Consider the following 18,985-nt stretch of genomic DNA (forward strand, 5'->3'; position numbering starts at 1 on the left):
AAATGGCATTTGCTAAGGAGAGTGAGAAGTTCGTAGGTAAAAATAGTAAGAGCAAGCCGGCTGTGTGGAATTGGTACAGCTTCAAAGTTTCCGATGAAGACCAAACCATTCCTCGCTGCAAACTCTGATTGAAGGCGGTATCAGTCAAAGACAGCAGCACAACCATCTTATTTCAGCTCCTCAAACATCATCACACACCGGAGTGGGAGCAGTGCATTGCATTGTGGGTTGCACATGCAAACGACATGCTGACATCTGTTGTCTTTCGTAATTTTACCCAGAAATCAAAATCGAAAATCGAGTTTTTTGAGGAAAAAAATTGGGATTTTATCTTTGGCAAAAATCGTGCAGCTCTGTTTTCAACTGGATTAAAATGATCTGTTTTTACTTCATTTCATAATCATCATCATCATCATCAGGAGCTGCAGAAGCACAACACTCAGATGGTAACGTTATCATTACATAAATTAATGTGATAACTTAGAATTTGCAATTCCCATAAGATGATCCCTGCTCACTTTTATTCTTTGCAACTTGTCTTCCAGTGTTAGCAGGAGGATGACATATTTTAATTGAAATAATTAGGCTATTCAATCGATTTGTATAAAGTTCTGTGCAGACAATCACAATACCAGAGGGTGAATCCTTCTGAGCTTGATACTTCAAATAAATGAAATGATGGAAGTCTTAGTGATAAAGGTGAGAGCAGAACAGATGCTGACTTGTCTTTAAAGAGTTAAACTAGAACATTCCCCTGCCTCCATCTCATTACACAGTCATTAAAACGTCACATCAGAGTGAAATGAACAGTAGTGGAGACAAAGGCTGGCTGAACAGGCTGATGATGAGCTGCTGAGTGTGTATGTGTGTGTGTGTGTGTGTGTGTGTGTATGCTGTGTAATGACACACACTGTTGCTGTATGTACAGTGCAGCCATATGTGATTGCTTTTCCCAGGACTCCTGCTTGTCCCTCCATGTTTTATTCAACTGGGAGTCACTCACACTCCATTTTGGACTCTGTAGCCATGGCAACAAACAGGGACAACGATTCAGTCGCATATAAGTATCTGAGGGGGTGAGCCAATGACTGGCAGCTGTATGATTGCATGAAAATTAATTTGCCTGCCAAAACAATTCTCCGGAAAATGTGAATAAAAACATATTGTAATAGTCATGTGTGTGGGTCATTCCATATCAACTCACCATGACCCTTCTCCGTAATTATCATTGATTATTTAGAGAACAAAAATAAATAAATAAATTAAAAAAATCACATGAAAACCTCTCAACAGATGACATTGCAATATCCTATAGCTTTACTCAAAAGTAGTTTTGGTTACAATTTGGGAATTTTCATAATTTTTGTGGTTCTCTGTGTATTTTAAGCCTCACCAGTGGCTTTATTGACTTGACATTTGTGCTCAGCATCCAAGAAAAATTAAGGACAATTTGCAAAACACTTGATATCTCAATCATCAGTCATCTAGTTTTATTCATTTACTTACTGTGAACATTTAACAGTAAACTACATGATTTTCCTCCAATGAAAAACCTTTGATTTTCAGGAATGAATGTCGCCACTAGTTTTCACTTTGTTGTAACCAATCTTTTTTCAGTACTGCAGAAATATAATATTTAGAAGTTACATGGCCTCCTTAAAAAAATTAAAATAAAAAAGTCAACACTGGTGTTTTATTGCATATTTTCATTCATTGTGTGCATTAATAAATATACTGTCTGGCTACAAAAAGAGTCCCCAACTGAATTTAAGAGAGCAAATAGTGGAAGAGTCTTTCACTGGATAAATACTGCATTGTTAAATATGTTTCAGGTACAACAAGTTCTTTCACTCTAACTGATGCAGTGAGTATCTTCTCATTTCTTAAACAACTGCCAGTTTAATAGAAAGCATAAAGATTGGACTGTTTCAATGGGAAAAGGTCCTGTGGTCTAATGAATTCAGACTGACCCTGAGCCAGAGTGATGAACGCATCAGGGTGAGAGTAGAGGCAGACGAAGTGATTACCCATCATGCCCAGTGCCTACAATTCCAGCCTGTGGGGGCAGTGCTATGATCTGGGGTTGCTTCAGTTGATCAGGTCTAGGTTCAGCAATGTTGTGTCCAAAACATTTTTGGGATATTGCATAAGCTTATCAAAACAATGCCACTGTCCCGTAATTAAAGCTAAGGGCTAAATAATGCTAAATATTAAAGACTGGGACTTTTTTGGCTATGCTGCGTATATATTTTCAGTGGTCATAACATTGATTATCTTGTTACTATGGTACAAGTGTAAAAGAAAAGCACCAAGTTGTTATATTTCATGAGATGAAACTAGCCAAAGTTAAGTAAAATTCTGTTATTTAAAACAATCGTTAGACATTTAGATACAATCTAAAAATATCAGTTTTTCAATTCACATGATAATTGCTCCATTTTTAGCCTCACTACATCTTTGTTCTAAGATTGGCTGTATCATCATAAAGGCTGTTTGTTCTGTCTGTTTGTAGTTAACTGATAACTTCAGTGACAAAGTGCTGAGACTATAAACTGTGAAAGAACCACATGTCCTGTGTGTGAAGGTCTGGTTTCTTTACAGACTTATCAGCCCTCTAACAGCTGCTGGACAACACATCTATCTATTGTTGTATCAGTCTTTTGTCCTCATAACTCATTCATTAAAAGGTCCAACACACACTGTACTCCCTCGCTTCACCGCTGACAACCATATTTTTTTTTTTTTTTTTTTACAAAAGGCAGGTTTTCACCAACTATCAAGTAAATGATAATCAATAACCAGAGCACTGCCCATATGCTGTACACACACATAGTTACTACAGGAGTGGAGAGTGAAGGGTCAAGGGTCAGAGGTGTAGGTGCTGGTTTGTTGTTTTGTAAGGCAGATGAAGGTGACTAATGAACAGCTCACAGCTCTTTATCTCTGTTTGTCCTGGAAGGAAACTCCACCTGTGCACAATTCACTCTGGTTTATCCATTCAACCATACATGTGAATACACATACATGTGTAGAGTGGATGTGAACAAATGACAACAAAACAATATAAAGGGCCGCAAATATACGTTTTTTAAAGACATTCTAACTGAACTGGATTTTTGAGTCCACACCACAATTACAATGATCGACAAAGCAGAACAACATGTTGTTAGGAGCAACTGGATGATCCATAGAAACACTGACAGCTAATCAGAATGCATCTGAAATTTCACAATATCATGACAGCACTTCATGTCACCAACTTACAACTCCTTACCCGATTTGTCTTCCTCTAACACTTGTTTCTGCAGCTCTACATATATGGTGTAGTGTGAGTGGTGTTTCTCTATGTAGACATAATTATTTGCTAAATCTGTTTGTATTTCACCTATCCTCTTTCTGTTGTAAAAATTTTTGCCATATTTTGAAGGTTTTCTTCTACAGTTGTGGATAAAAGGTGAGAAACACATGTGACTTAAAGTTTGCCCACTGCCCTCTGATCTATATTAATTTTTTAGCATGAACACAGCTGGAGCACAGTATGTGTTTAGCACAAATGGCTAGAGAACATAACAGTTCATTAGTTTTGATGCTCCCAATGTTATCAGTACAGCACCAGGTACAGTAGTTAGCCTAGTTCAGGTAATTCAGAGCAAAAATTAAACTTCGAAAATGGGACATTTTAATGTACGTGATGGGCTGAATTCAGTTGCCATGACGACACCACATATCTGAGACTGACTGTGCACCCCACATACCATGAGCTGGGCTGTAAAGTGTTTCCACGACACCGCAGGCCTCCCACCACCTAAAGTACGGAGAGGCATACCACAGTGCGTTTCTGACTAAAGCAGAACTGTATTTACTTTTACAGGTTGCGTTTAATATTTAACACAGATAAGGAGGGCAGGGTAAATGACGTTTTCCCCTCTGAGGTCATTCAAGGCAAACACAGCTGGAACAGGACAATTAATATAGACGTTTATGAGACAGTAAAATGAACATGCTCTCTGTCCATAAACATGTTCACTCAAGTCTAATCTTTCTGTAGGGAGTTTGGAACCGACAGCAGCTATTTAATGACATGAGACTACTGGAACACGAAGGACTTGTTTCAATAAGTAAGTTTAATAAAACCTGAGCCAAGCCTTGAATTCTGAGTTGACAAAAATGATTATGGCTTGATTTTAGCAGAGCTGAGTTAAAGATGCAGGTGCCAAAATCAGGGGAAAACCCAAAACAACAAGATAGATATGATGCCAGTCTGCCAAGCTTCTGTGTTTACCAAAAATCAGTAGTTGCAACTGTCAATCACATATTTAACCTCCCTTCTTTAAAAAAAAGTCTATGAGAAACCAAATCCAACACATAAACAGAGTTTTGACAATATTTTATAACTCCAAGATCTTCGGTTCACATAGCCCTAACCCAGGGGTGTCAAACTCCAGTCCTCGAGGGTCGGTATCCTGCATGTTTCAGATATTTCCCTCTACCATCACACCTGGAAGGCATTTCATCATTATCAGGCTTCTGCAGAGCTGGATGATGAGCTGATCATTAATTGACCCAGGTGTGATGGAAGAGGGAAATTTCTAAAACATGCAGGATACCAGCCTTCAAGGACCTGAGTTTGCTCTAACCCATAACCCTAACCGTAGCCCTAACCCTAACCCTCAGTGTGTGGTATTTGACGTGGTGTGAACATACATGTGGAAAGCTTATAATGCATACAGATAACATGCCAAATAAAAGTGGCATGTATATTTTCGTGAGTCATGATATCGCGTTGGAGAGGTAACAAGTGAAAAATACCCCCACCTGGTTGCACCACACTTTGCCCCTCCAGCCCACTGATACCACGCCTACCCAGGGGTTAATTTTGAGTCTTAACATTCAATCTTTTTAAAAGCTTTCCAAAAATTTGTTTAATAAAAAGGCTAAATTGAAAGAAAGGCACATGTAAAGTACATGTGTTCGAAATTTTAAATGAATTGGGTGAATAGGGCCCCAAAAAAAAATCGGATGAACAAATTTTCTAAGTTGAAATTTTCATATATTTGTAAAAATTCCAAAAATTCAAATTCAGCCATCATACTGTGCACTGTACATCTCCAGCGATAAAGAACGTGTGAAATTTGAAAAGAATCAGGTAAATGGTATCTGAGAAATGGTATGGACAAAAAGCTCGTGGGGATGGACAGAAGGACGGACAGAATTTCTGGTATCACTAGCTATAATAATTATGAGACAATGACACACAAAACTATCATGCCTTAAAGCTTTAAGTCCATATTTAAGCGAAGATGTTCACCGTGAGAAAAGTGAGCGCCATCATGAATGGAGCTAAGAGATGACAATTCACCATGGCAGAGCTTCCATTAATTCAAATGAGGTAAATATATATACAAAAACAAATGCATCTGCCCAGACCTTACTATGTGCAATCAATCTCAAGACTATTAACCACCAAAAAGAAAAAAAGAGCAGAAGAATAGTGACAAAAATTGGGTCAGTCATTCAGCATTTACTATTCACTTCCTTAATAGATTATATTTTTTTAGCTATTAACTAAAATGAACAAAATACAAGCACAAAAAGGGAACAATAGGTTCAAGAAACTGCTGAATGTAATTGATATGAGTTCAATAATTTGACGTTTAAATGGCATCTTGCCGAGTCTGAACACAAATCAGACTCTATATTAAACCGAGCCTAGCCTGAACTAGCAGAATGCAGTGTAAACACACAGGAGATTCACTTAAATATTCACATTATTTTGTATAATAACTGAATCTTCTGACTCATGACAGATGTTTATTCATTGATCATAATTATGTTTGTCACATTTTATCATATGCCAACTGTTCTTATATTGAAATAAACAAAGACCCACAGTAGAGTTGGGCAATATATCCATTTGTTATTTATTGCAGTTAATCAAGGTTTTGATTTCTGACAATGTTGGGGAAAGAAAAAAAATTGAGAGTATTCCTCTGGACATCTTTCCTTGAAGATTTCAGTGCAGTTGAACTGTCCCAATAAGATAACAGCTGTCTTAATGTGGACAACATCACACTGTTACCTTGTAATAAAAAGAAAAAAAGAAATAAAAAAAAGAGAGACTTATCATTATTAGTTGTGAGTCATTATTGTTAATAGGTGTAATGTATGAATGCAATAACGGAGATCCTATTCAGTGTTGCCAGACATACGATAATTATCATATTTGTATGAAAATTATCGTATTTATACAATAATTTTACCCTCTGTATGATGTACGATCAATAATTCCAAAAATCCCATGATGTACGATAATTTGACCACTTCAATGCATGGCTATTAATAGGGATGCACCGATACCACCTTTTTCCAGACCAAGTACAAGTACTTACATTTGAGTACTTGCCGATACAGAGCACTGATACGAGTACTTAATAATCCCATTCCAGTTCTTAGTTCCTTTTGTAAGTGTGCTTTATTGTCATTGTCATTAGTCAGACTGTAACGAAGTGCTGCTACTGACATTTAATGTGTTGGAATGAGCGTTTCTCAATTAATCCACCAGGGGGCGCCGCTCTGAATTAACCATACTGGACAAATACCACGAACAACAGTAAAGTTTTTTGAGAAGAAGAAAGTCAGTAATAATAAACATGGAGACGACAGAGGTAACACTAATGTGATAGTAATGTTGCAGTGTTTTCGCCGGTAAGGTTTAAAAGCGAAGCTTCAGCAGGTAGGGAAAAGATAAATGAGCGATAAGTTTCGTTTTCACTTCCACTGGCGGCATGGTCTGCACCGCTCTGCACCCCCATAATATTTTAAGTAGGACAGAAACCGGCCCAGCCCTGGGTAGCTGTCATAAATATGTCAGTAGTTTTTCTCTAACTCACACAATCGCTCTTTGAACAGATCCTCTACCTCCATGGTTCCTGGTGGTATTCTCCATCTGGGTACGCATCCGTGAGCACCTAGAAAACGGATGGAATGTACGCAGAGGACGGACAGAACACTCCGTCCGTATCTGTGTCTTTAATGTTACTTGCAATCAGCGTTACTTTTATGACCATCATTTATTTTGAAAAATCTCCACACTCTTCACACTCCCCACATATTATTCCACTGCCATGTACCTGCTGCACTTAACTGTGAATGTCACACAGCCGAAAGTGGTATCGGTGCATTTGTATCAGGTTACCTTTACGAGTATGAATACAAGTACACACACTGAGTATCGGAGCTGATGCATGATACTGGTATCGGATCGGTGCATCCCTAGCTATTAGCAAACACAAACAGGATACATCCTGAACTGCTCCTGATGTAGCACATTGTCTCACGTGTCTCTTTACAGCCTATCACGACGTAGCATGAGTATCATACGACATAGCACAAGTGACACATGATGCAGCACAGTTTCAGCAGCTCAGATGAAACATTATTTTAAGGGACACATGATTGTCATTTTAATTTTTGATTCTAAAAGTTTAAGGTTTCAGCAGCTCAAGTAAAGTGTTTGAAGAGACACCGGATTTTCATTTTTGATTTAGAAAGTGTGTTTTGAACACAATAAAACTGTAACAGCTTTCTTCAGCAGGTTCTTCAATTATCAAGCTTTTTAGTAGTTTAAGTGGCTTCATTGATGTTTATTCTTAATGTATAAACAGATTAAGTCTCAAAATATTTATGATACAGGACCTTGATACATAATGATTAAGAAGATACTTAAATATGACTGATATTCTGGGCTGTTCAGTGCAGCAGCTCATCCTGTACGCCACACAGGTGGGTGCACTGTTCTGCCAGTGACAGCTTTTTTCCAACAGTGCTGTTGGTTTATTTAAACTGCATAATAAGCTATACTATACATGGTCTGTGTTAATATTTTACTGAAGCAGATGTTCCTCCTAAGCAACATTAAATCGAGTGTGTACGATAATTTTCCTCAAAATACAATAATTTTAAGCTTCTGGTACAATTATTTGTCATTTCCCATCTGGCAACATGGATCCCAGTTGAAATTAATCACTGCAGCTCATCACAATGCTAGGCTGGTAGTGTAAAACTTTAAGAAGGATTGTAAGACTGTAAGAATGGATGTGATCTCCTTCTCCTATATTCTAATGAATCTGAATGGATCGCAGATGTATGCACCTTAAAGAATGCATGATGAGATTGTCCGTATTCATGAATGAGGAAATGAAGTTTATCAGAGAGCTCCTTCAGACAGCACAGAAACAGAAACTCATGGTTTGTCAGAGAAAACACACCTGTGAGAAGGTTCTCAGAATAACCTGCTGCAATATTCAATTCAGAGTTAAACAAAACTCACTTTGTGAAACTGAAAACACAGTTTTCCTCATTTCAGGATTACAGTCAGAGGTTACAACCACAATTTCTAAAAGGAGACCCAGGACTTGTTAAATGGATAAACCAAGCTTTACTAAATTGTGAAAGAGATTAAGTCACATTCGTTAGTGTATTTTGACATTTATTGCAATTAAAATTAAGCTAAGAAAATGGATTAATAGTTATGAAAGGTTTCATGTTACTGTTAGTCTTCAGTTATTTATTTGCCATTTTAAAAAATGGTAAGATCTGACACTTGAAGTGACAAACAGAAATAACAGATTTTCTTCTAAGCAGAAAATGAGATTGAATAATGTTAAAAACTGATCAATTAAAAGTGATTAAACTTGTTTTTCCTCCAAGTACTTCAAATACCAAACTAAATAAGCTTCTTGTGAGTTATTAAAACACAAAGAAGCCTGAAATCTTAATGTTTCCTGCTTAATTATTAGGTTGAGCAACTGGACATCAATAGCCATAAAATGTTTACCTTCTGCCATGATGTCAGATTGTAGTTTACATGATGTTTAGCTAAGAAAATAAATCTGTTTAAATGTTAACTAGATTTCAAACATGAAGTTAATAACTCACCAAGGAGGAACTGCTGCATCATTTCAACTTGCAACAACATACGGCAATAAAGTTCAACTTTTCATCAAACACAAGGGTTGTTTTTTTTTTTTTTTTTTTTTAGAGATTCATGCTGATGAAACCGTGTCAAAGCAGCAGCGTCTGTTACTGTCCCACAGAAGAAAGTAAAGAGGATTGGTAAGAAGATTTAGATCCATGTGGCCAACACACACCAACATAATCCCTCCTCCTGAGTAAAGGATCCTGGGATGGTCCATGACAGCAGGACCACGAGTCTGTTTCTGATTTGTAACACAGTCACAATAAAGGTTTTTAATACCATATAAAATATTTTCATTAAACCAAGCAGATACTGACATTTGGATGTTTACATTGCTTCCTACACAACACAGATTAAATGGTGTATTAAAACAAATCATCTTCCATTGAGAGAAAAATTCTGATTTGACCAATGACATCTATTTATTTGACATCTGGAGAACTAGGGCTGGGTATTGCTTAAAAACGTTCAAGATTCTTACTAGTACCAATATTAGTCTCTGAATGATTTGCATGTGGTGGAGTTTGTGTTGTGCTGGAAGCCAGCTTTGTTAGTAAACTAATGACTGTTTTCTGCAGAAATCCTTATGCTTGCTCCTGAGTGCTTCACTGCCTCTATTCTAGGGTGCGTAATCTTAGTTATAAGGCCAATACAATACAAATCTCGATAAAGCATCTCCGATCCGATATATTAAAGATACGCATGTGGCATCTTGTGATACAATATGATTCACATCCAAATCACGATACAATGCAATTAAGCCCATTCTGATTCAACACATTAATTCTTGAAAAAGAATATGCAATGCATTTCAATGAGCTTGATTATTTATTTATCAAATAAAACCATGACTTTTCACAAACTGGCTTTTGTGCAATTTCAGAACACGTGCCTCAAATACAGTCACATGAAAAAGTTAGGATGCCCCCTTTATATCTTTGTTTTCTTAACCATATAAATATCTGGGATGCTGATTTTTTTAAAAATAAAAATACTAAGATATAGAGCACATATACCAGAAGAGATTAAACTAAAGAGATACTTTTTAAAATATGTTGGTAAATTCAATATATTTGGGAGGAAAGGTTGGGACACGCTTATGTTCATTATTCCTTCCAATGCCAAAAATGCAGACTGAATGCACCTGGTCAGGTGCAAACCAGTTGAAGATTGTTCGAAAGGCTTTTTTTCAGGATTCTATCTTTTAAATAATGAAGACAAGGGTGTCCTAACTTTTTCCTCATGAATAAATTATTAATTAGAATTCACCTACACATTTTAAAAAGCATTTCTTTAGTTTAATCTTTGTAGGTATATTTTCTCCACATTTTAGTAGAGTTAAAATAAAGATGAAAATCCCAGATATTTAAGTGTGGTGAAGAAAACTAAGATGTAAAAGGGGGTCATCCTAACTTTTTGCTCCCTCGCCGAATCAATATAGTATTCATCCGCGGCGCAGTGTACACATCCGGGAGTCCGTGTCGCACATTAACGTGGGTCTTCAGAAAAGAAAAACTTTACCCAAATAATTAGTAACACTTTCAAATGCAAGTAAAAGTATATTCTATTGAATGGATCAAATTTTATCGATACAAACATTCAATAACCGATGCATTTCGATATCATTCCAAAATTTTCATTCACTCACAGCTTCTCTACCAGTGCATTTGGATTGTACACGTGTGTTGGTGTATCAGTATGTATTGGATAATTTTCCCATCCCTTCTCTATTCTGCTCCTTTTCAGTAGCAGTAATGTACAACAGTACGTACAGTTACCTCTGAAATGCAGTCGGCTAATGTCAACAAAAAAACATCTCACATCACATAAATGTCACATGAGATTTACTCTGACCATACTGAAATTTGGTATCAAACAAACCACTTCTGTCAGTGCCAGAAAAGTACTGAAGTTTGGTACCAGCCTAAGAGAGCAAAAGAGAGGCACAAAGTGCAAGATGACTGAATAAAGTACAAAATGTGAAAATAAGGATGGTAGAAAACACCCCCGCCCAATGAGAAGGGCTCCTTTGTTGATTTCTGTAATCTCAAATATGCTTAAAACTTCCTCCAGGGTGTCTGCTCTGGAAACAACTCAGGAAGTTCAACTGTATCCTCATCCTCAGGACCTTTCAACCTCCTGTAATGTGTGACAAATATGTCTAGACCCTCCTCTATGGACATCCACTTAAACAAGGAAATTGGAACCAATGCAGAATCTCCCAAAAAAAGTCTTAAACCATATCACAAACTGTCTATAAACAATCAGGCTTCATTTTTTGGATGAAGTAGTGAAGCTCATCATCCCCTTGTTGCCAAGACTGGCTGAACTCAACACTGAACACATAAAACACCATCATCACTGAGTCGAAGTACCAAAAGAAAACAAGTAATGGGCCAGATGAGTTCAGACATGGAAGACACCAGATTTCAGTCTGATATGATTAAATTTTCAGACTATATCAAGATTTTAAAGCTGATTTTTACCCCGCTCCTGAAGGGGAAGCAAGGGGTATTGTTTTTGGTTCAGTTTGTTTGTTTGTCAACAATCTAGCAGCAAAACTATTGGTTGAATTCATACTAAATTGGCTTTATGAATTGCCAATGAACCAGAAAAGTAGATCAAAGTTCACATTTTTATGAATTTTTAAAATCTTTTCCCCCCATTTACTTATAATGGGCAACATTTCAAATATCTATAAAAACATCAATTTTGTTTCAATTTACTTCAAACTTGGGACATATATAGTGGCAATTGACATGCTGACATTGGCACACGCATAGACATGATGACATCAGCTGGATTAATGCCAAAATAAGCTACAATACGTGCGAGGGATGGGGTTTGTTGTGCCTGGCACCACTTATTCAATTAGTTAAACAAATTCCACTTCTGCAGCCCTACCTAGCTGTCTATACAAAGTGGTTTGTGTACATTTTACAAGTGCGACTTGTAAACTATGGAAACATTAGTGCTGAGTTGAGTGAATGATCTTAGGTCACATGACGGCTGTAATCAGGCTGCAGAATGAGAGCAGCCTCTGCTGTGGATTGATTAATTTGCTGATCGGAGCTCTTGTCCTCTGATTCCCAGACAGGATCGAGGCCACAGAGCTCAGCTGGGAGCTCACAGTAACCTACATAATGAACCTACAAAAGAACGTTTACTGCACTGGGATGTTGCTGAAGAATCATTGCAGCTTAGTCCAGAACAGCGACTCACGATTTCATTTTCAACCACTGAGTTAAAGGTAAAGCCAATCTGTCTGTAAATGAGAGGAGGCAGCCGGAAGCTGGTTACAGTTTCCCTGATACCACTATGTATGTTTATGACCCATGTTTAAATCACATTTATAGATACTCAGTTTATATCAGATAGTAAAGAAAGCAACCCTACATTTAAGATGCTACGAGATGCACTACTTTGAAAATCGATTTTTTGTTTGATCACCTTATCAATTAATAGGATCTTTGGACTGATGGTGCAGTAAGTATTCATGTTCCCCAATGAAAAAACATCACAGCAGACATCGGCAATTCCACAGACAACTTTCCACTGCACTGTAGAGGGCACTACTGAGAAATTTACACTAAGCACAGGCTGTCCTCAAGGGAAAGAGAGCAGAGGGCTGCTATGTGTGAGGTTAGATTGGCTCAACTCGCGTCTGACCTTTTTCCTAACTTTGTTCTGTTCTAAAAGATTTCTGCCAAAATGTGTTTTTGTGTGTTTATGAAAAAGAAGTAAAATTAAATGAAGTTGTACCACAAACTATATGCAATTAGGGGATGGAGGAACTGGTGTCTCTCATTGGTTGCTGAACTGCTGTTTTGAAGCCTGTAGTTTACAATTTGGCCGTCATCCATGTATTTTAAGATCAGTAAGTGACCATAGGGGTTGGAGCTGCTGGAGCTGAAGAGGTCAGAGGCAACGTTGATGTTGAGATGTAACTGATTCGAGATTTTGGTGCTACGATTGTCGTCAGAGGAATAATCGCAGTTTCACGATTACTATGATTATTTTGTAGGGGGTTTATACAGTATGAACTGCACCCCCTCAAAAGTGAAAGTGACACTTAATGTGCGTTACTAATTCCTCTATGTCTCCTGTTGTTGTGAAGCATCAGACTATTTTATGCAGTTTGCTTTGTGATCAAACAGAGTGCGTTTACTGCATCAATTCATAAGTTAACCCTCCCAAAGCTAGCATTATAGTCTGAGCTGCTGGAGAAGAATGGCCTTACTGTATGAAAGCTATGCAGCCAGATTGTTGTGCATGGGTCGCGCAATGGTAGTTTGAAACTGCATAGATGACGGTAGGAAACGCAAATTGTAAGGAAATGAAAGTGAGCCCGCATCAGAAATATATATTATTTATATATTGATGGTCTGAAATTCTGAACTGTCTGTCAGCTTGTTCTTTCTCTGTCATTTTCACTCGTGGAATGTTGAATGCAGTGCTTCTGTAACATTGCTTTTGTTCCACACGGGAAGTGCATATTGGTGTGTCTTTGGTTCCACTCTAAATCTACTGCACTTAATGAGATGGTTTTTGGCAGCCTTGACAATTAATTAACCGTGACATTTAAAATCACAATTAATTGTAACACCATGATATTGTTACAACCCTACATTGATGGGTGAGCTAATGTTAAATGCAGGTGTACTGACCCCGTAAAATGAAAAGTTTCAATAAGTACTCCCTAACAGTCAGTTTGCCGTCTTGTTAGTGGAACCTGTTAACCATATTTAGAGTTGAGCTGTCTGTCAGAAAAAAAGAGTTTTATAAATTAAAAACTCACAAATTCCAACTGAGCTGTACTACGGACTTGTCAAAGCCTGACACAGCAGACACCAAAGCTCTCGATATTACCTGAGATTTTACAAAAAAAGTGAAGCAATAATTTAAAGATGTACCACTGGATCACTTATTAGAGGTTCCAAAAAAACAAATAAGATCAGAACAACAATAGAAGCCAAGGCTTTTTGGAGCCAATCCCAGCAACCATGAGGGGTATCACAACTTTAAGAGACTTTGCCATTGGCTTTGACTTCATTTTGGTGCTGAGGTCCTTGCCCCTTTGTGCAGTACTGAATTAAGTGATCAAGCAGCCAATCACCAACAGACGGGCAGAAACCAAAACCCAACTGCAGACTCAAACCAACTGGTGTAAGTGATAACCTCCAGGACTGAAAAGTCAAAAACTGTGGTTCCTTTACCATTCAAACGGTATGATCATAACATTTTTCTCGAGTCTCCTGATCATGCCTGAATCCTAAAGAAAGAAAATACAGGGAAGCATTTTCATACTCTTCATGCAATCACAGATGTAGGCTAGTCTATGGAAAATTAAAACATAAAATAACTTTCCCAGTCAGTTTCCTGTCTTATTCCTTCAGTCTCTGCTTTCAGTTTTTGTGCTATGCAAAGCCAAAACATCCCAATGTGCAATTTATTCTCATTTAACCAAACATTAGACTGTTCTTTGACAGATGTAAGATCTCTCATTGTACGCTTTACAGCGATTCAGAATTTGATCTATGTGGATTAAACAGACAGGGTTTCATTGCCTCTGGATGTATTTAATCCATATCTATCAACTCTAACTTTGCTATTGATTTGTACTCCTTCCAATGTGCTGCCGGCCTCCAGTAGCGCATGTTTACAGTTTGACCTGTGGTTCACTGGAACTGACTAAAAGGACAGATTTACTTTGGGTGTTTACAGTCTGCGTCTCAGAGGGGCTAACCGACTGTTAAGAGGCTGGATGGTCATAATGATCTATAATCCTCACACTGCTGATGTCTCCATTACTGCTGACTCTCACCTGTAACTAAAGACAAATATATGTGCATTCCCTAAGCCCCATTCCATTAGTTAATTTTGCTAGACCTGTCAATCTTTCAGCTCTGTAATGTTGGTATGTTTAAATAGGTATTAACGCTGAGGAAAATATATTCATTGACAGCATTCTATGACAAAATAGAGGAATAACAAAAAGATAAGTTGAATAATAATGCATGAATATAATTATCAGGGATTTTCTGCATAGAGAATTACAAGGCGGCGAACTCTGTCATTTGTAATTAGGTAGTAGGACCATCATTTTAACACAAATATTACTTTACTAGTGCAGAAAGGAGGCTTTTAAAATTTCCTTATGGGTTTACCATTCCTCTAAGAAATGCTAGTGCCTGTCTCAACTAGAAGGTGGAGATAAGATAATCAGTAAGTGAGATCACAGTAACTGAGAAGTGGTTGATGATAGTAAAACGGTTACATTTCCATAGTGTTCATCATAACCAGGGATACACCAATCCAACTTTTTCAGTTCCAACGCTGGGGCCTTGCGTATCGGTCAACACCCAATAACTATCCAATATCATTGTTGATTTAAGAAGCTGCAAGCCTTACCTGGTGTGGTAAGGCTGAAATACCTCCGTTGCGACTAATTTATTTGAGTTTAGAGGAAACCAGGCAATTCATATTGGTTTAAGTTTATATTAAAAGAATGCATCATTTATCTGTTTTCAGATATTTCAGTTGATTGTTAATGGTAAAAGAGAGTCACAACAAAGCTGATAATTATTAAGAGAAAACACTTTAAGTAATTTCAGGAAGTGCTTTTGTTTTGAAGTCTATTGAAACAGGAAGTACCTTTAGATTGTGTTGACAAAAAAAAAAAAAACTTTACACTTCAAAATGTCGAGTGCCAGTTACCTGTTTGTGTTCTGTAAGCTGCAGCATGTTTTATAATAAACGCTCAGTTTAAGAAGAAACCCGCCTGGCCATTAGATGGTGAAACTCCAACTACACTACAACCTCTCGGCATGCAATGACATAGCCCCTGTCGCAAAAATTTTAAGGGGAAGGATCGGTCTTACAGATCAGTTGCTTTTACAGGTCCACGATCCAGCTAAAATGTTGATATCTGGGCCAATATCCAGTCCTAATATCGGATCGGTGCAACCTTAATCATAACGTCTCTCAATAACTAGCCAATTTGAACTGTATATTTACAATATACAGTTTACTTAGTCTGTTCATCACTATTCACCCAGTGTCCCTTTTCCCCGTTCCCCTCTGGGGGAGTAACTACTGTTTCAGTAGTAGCCGCCTGGGACCCAATGAAGACGGGATCTGAGATGGACCCCCTTATGCGCTCCCACCCTACTGCATCTTTACGGACTGGAACTACATCTGTAAATGGACATCCATCAGTCCTGGTGCATCTATAGCCTGTCCATCTATGGGAGTGGATCTCTCCTTCACTGTGGTTTTCCCCGAAGTTTCTCTTTTCTCACTGGGTTTTTGGAGTTTTTCTTTGCCGAGAAGGAGGGTCTAAGGACGGGGAATGCCCAGGACATTAATCCATTTCCTTCATCTGCTGTTTATTTGACTGTTCTTTGTTTTCATATCCAACTAATTCTGTAAAGCCCTGTGAGGCAACCTTGTTGTGATATAGGGCTCTACAAATAAAATTGAATTGAATTGAAGAAAAAGAATTACTGTGATTTATATACAAATCTGAGATAAATACTCACAGGTAAATACATATCTAGAATGCAAATATAAGTATACAATCACATCTAAAAGCTAGGTCCACCATCAATAACCAACCTTCAATAATAATATTACAAAGAAAGTAAATAAAAGCTGCCATTATTTATGAATGCAGTTCTTTTTTTAAAATAAACCAAGCAAACAATTTGAGCCCAGTTGGCTTCACTGTGGTATGTACAACTGCAAAGATTAGTGAGGTAATTCATAAGACTGAGAACTGTTTGCTGTTTGGAGCCTCTCAGATGTGAAGATTTGAGGATTTTCTCTGCCATACGTGAAAAGTAAACTCACTATCAAACTGACTCTGAACTGCCAATTTAATTTACAAACACAATTTGAAGACAATGTGAGAACCGCTTCTGTAACCTGCAGAGTTTTTTTTTGTTCAGAGAAACAATTAATAGATTAATTGTCAGAAAGCAGAAAATCATGTAAGTCACTGACTTTTCTTACATGAGTAAACTACAGCAAGTTTATAATGGTTTCTTAATAGATTAAGGAGTTAAATAGGTACAAAAAAGAATAAAAACAATCGTACAAATTATATTGTTGTCATGACTCATACTGTAATCTAATCTAAGGGATAGGGTAATATAATAATGGTACTTTTACTTTTTGACGACAAATCTTACCAAGTGTTAAAGGTGGGATAAAAGATGTTTTCCTAGAGCATTTTTTTACTATATTGCTTAAAATCCCCTTCACACCCTGACTACAACCAATTAATTAAAGGCTCTAACACAAAAATTAAAAAAAAAAATTTAGTCACCTGTGGAATGGACAGGACTGAAAAAACACCATCCAATCATTTTAAGCCCCCAGTTGAAATGATTGAACAGTGATATGTCTATCAAACTCAACTGCCATTTGTCCCTCCCCCCTCTGTGCGTAACCCTCTTCGTGCATGAATCGTGCATTCTCAAAGGCTTGGAGCACTTGTACAGGAAACAAAGCTAGAGACAGAGCTTGGCTATATTAGTTATATTAGGATGGAAAGTTCACTAGCAAACTGTTTTTTCACTAACATAAATCACTAGGAAATGTAACCTTAGCTAGCGTGATTGGATGGTATTTTTTTAGTCCTGTCCGTTCCACAGGTGACTACATTTTTTTATTTTGTGTTCGAGCATTTAATTAATTGGCTGTAATCGGGGTGTGAAGGGGCTTTTAAGCAATATAGTAATAAATGCTCCAGGAAAACATCTCGCACCCCACCTTTAAGGTAATTGTGTTTTGTTTCTGCTGAAAGGATTATTTGTGGTCAAATACAGCAAATTCATTTTGTAATTCAAACAAGTGTAATTCAAATAAAATCTTGCAGTGCCTTACAACTAACAGGTAAAACTTTCTTTCTACAAATCTATTTAAAAGGTTTTCACAGTTGAAAAATGTACAGATAATTATGTTCGTTACTTTTCCAATTGACACAATGTTTCAGCTACAGAGTCACAAATCAGAAAAAGTTTAAATGACCTTCATTTCACTACATGCAACTATTAATGTGTCCTAGCGCGTTTGACACCCTTCAGCCGGGCAGGAAGCCAAACTACAGATCAGAAAACAAGCCAGATCACATCAGCTGCGAGTAAAGCAAAACTAAAAATAACTACAAACGTTCAACATTACAGTGAAGAACCAGAGGTAATTTTAGACTAGTTCTACACAACACCTTTACATCCACATTGTAATTCAGTGTCTCAAATAGGGAAAGGAAATGTTCACTTTAAGAACACAAATAATAGACGGTGAATAATGAGACCTTCATTCATTGAGTGGTTGTAATAAAACACCAGACAGCTGGTAATGAACAGAGAGCCTACCTGGATGGAATATCCACACTAATACACCTGTTCACAGGTAAAGGCAGACGGGCAGTGCTTCATGTCTGACAGATTACTGCAGCTCCTGGATTTGCTGCTGCCTGTTGTTTTCCAGGATTGAGGAGTTTAAGCCTCTAATTAATGAGTCATTAGGAGGAGGGGGTGGGGCTTGTGGAGGAGGTGACAGGTGGCCGCAGTGAAAACACTGACAGGATTTAAAGATTCACCACTACAACTCCATCTGCACCTGACCACTCTGCACACTGAGCATTATCCCACTTGGACTGGTTATATTTGTATATTTAAAGGAGGCCATTCCACATATTTTACAGTAGCACCATCTGAATTCATACTCACAGTGGAGATGAGCTGTTGTTTGTGTGGCCTTTTACTTAATATGACCTATTCCTCACAGCAGCTTATTTTTTTTATTCCCGGACTTAATGTTCCACTTCATGTAAACATTGTTTCCTGATTTCAAAATCCCAGAAATGACCTTGTTCCTGTTTCAAGAAACCAGCTGGAGTACTCTGATAGTTACATAGATCCTGTTACCTGTGAACACCTTATTCCAGTCACTGACAATTGTAGGTTACCACGCAGAAGTAAAATGACATAACAGAAATAC

The 18,985-nt window shown here is 37.5% G+C and overlaps 1 protein-coding gene across 17 annotated transcripts in view; it reads right to left on the reverse strand.

The window, feature by feature from the left end:
• eps8a (EGFR pathway substrate 8a, signaling adaptor) overlaps positions 1–18,985 on the reverse strand; it is a 50,579-nt gene that overhangs the window by 24,230 nt on the left and 7,364 nt on the right. For 15 of the 17 annotated variants that reach the window (XR_003936866.1, XM_030149948.1, XM_030149947.1 and 12 more), the window contains exon 1: positions 18,358–18,482. The exons of 1 other annotated variant lie outside the window; for it this stretch is intronic. The gene's annotated coding sequence lies outside the window, so the exon portion shown is untranslated. Of the gene's footprint in view, positions 1–8,937; positions 9,092–18,357; positions 18,483–18,985 lie in introns of those variants that run through there. One more of the 17 variants, XM_030149933.1, reaches the window with a different exon arrangement.

The sequence above is a fragment of the Sphaeramia orbicularis genome, chromosome 12, assembly GCF_902148855.1.
Source record: "Sphaeramia orbicularis chromosome 12, fSphaOr1.1, whole genome shotgun sequence".
Classification (NCBI taxonomy): Eukaryota; Metazoa; Chordata; class Actinopteri; order Kurtiformes; family Apogonidae; genus Sphaeramia; species Sphaeramia orbicularis.